Source organism: Peromyscus leucopus, chromosome 2, assembly GCF_004664715.2.
Source record: "Peromyscus leucopus breed LL Stock chromosome 2, UCI_PerLeu_2.1, whole genome shotgun sequence".
NCBI classification, from domain to species: Eukaryota; Metazoa; Chordata; class Mammalia; order Rodentia; family Cricetidae; genus Peromyscus; species Peromyscus leucopus.
In genome coordinates this window covers 90,210,197-90,211,341 of record NC_051064.1, presented here as the reverse complement: position 1 = coordinate 90,211,341, position 1,145 = coordinate 90,210,197, and the positions used below count along the sequence as shown (strand labels likewise).

General features: G+C 45.1%; 1 pseudogene; it reads right to left on the bottom strand.

Moving 5' to 3' along the window:
• Window positions 1-457: 457 nt before the first annotated feature.
• LOC114695831 lies at window positions 458-847 on the bottom strand (annotated as a pseudogene).
• Between the last annotated feature and the right edge of the window lie 298 nt (window positions 848-1,145).

The following is a 1,145-nucleotide window of genomic DNA, read 5'->3' as shown; positions in this document are numbered from 1 at the left end:
TAATTCTGGTCACACCAAATAAGCTTGAAAGTGTTTGAACATTTAATCCTCTTTAATTTTTTTTAAAAAGATCTTCATTTGAAAAAAATAAATGTTTGGTAGAAACTATCTGTTCTCCCTTCTTCCCCACACCTTTCTTTCTTTCTTTTTTCTTTTTCTCTTTCTTTCTTTCTTTCTTTCTTTCTTTCTTTCTTTCTTTCTTTCTTTCTTTCTTTCTTTCTCTCTCTCTCTCTTTCTCTCTCTCTCTTTCTTTCTTTTTCTCTCTCATTCTTTCTCTCTCCTTCCTTCCTTCCTTCCTTCCTTCTTTCCTTCCTTCCTTCCTTCCTTCCTTCCTTCCTTCCTTCCTTCCTTCCTTCCTTCCTTCCTTCTTTTTCTTTTCTTTTTTTTTTAACTGCTCCAGTCGATGGTAGGGGATTTTACTTGGTCCCAGGGTCATAGGCCAGGTATGGTCCCATCTTTATTTGGCCTTCTTCTTGGGGTGTAGGTTGTTGGTATGGCCGTACTTCTTTCAGCAGTTGACCACAAGGGGGTGCAGGTGAGCATAGCACTTGTTGGGGATCATCTTGTCACAGTTGTATTTCTGGGCAAGCTGACGAAGGGACAGCTCGATGATGCTCCCATGCAGGCGCAGCACCAGGTGCAAGGTGGACTCTTTCTGGATGTTTTAATCTGACAGGGTGAGGCGATCCTCCAGCTGCTTGCCAGCAAATATCAGCTTCTGCTGGTCTGGTGGGGTACCTTCCTTGTCTTGGATCTTGGCCTTGACATTCTCAATGGTGTCACCAGGCTCGACCTCAAGAGTGATGGTCTTGCCCGTCAGGGTCTTCACAAAGATCTGCATGTTGGCGTCTGCCGCTTGGCCCATGTTGGCATCTGCCGCACGGCTGCCTCGTTCCACACCACTTCTTATTACTGTGGTTGTGTGTGTGTGTGTGTGTGTGTGTGTGTGTATGTGTATGTATGTGTGTGTGTTATGGGTAAGTGTGCACATGCTATAGTGCATGTGTGGAGGTCTGTGGACAACTTTTGGGAGCTGGTACCTTGAGATCTGGGGGTCTACCTCAGACTGTCAGACTTGCACAGTAGGAAATTTATTCAGGGTTGTCTCACTGGCCCCATCATAGGCTTTTCTTGGTACAGAGGTT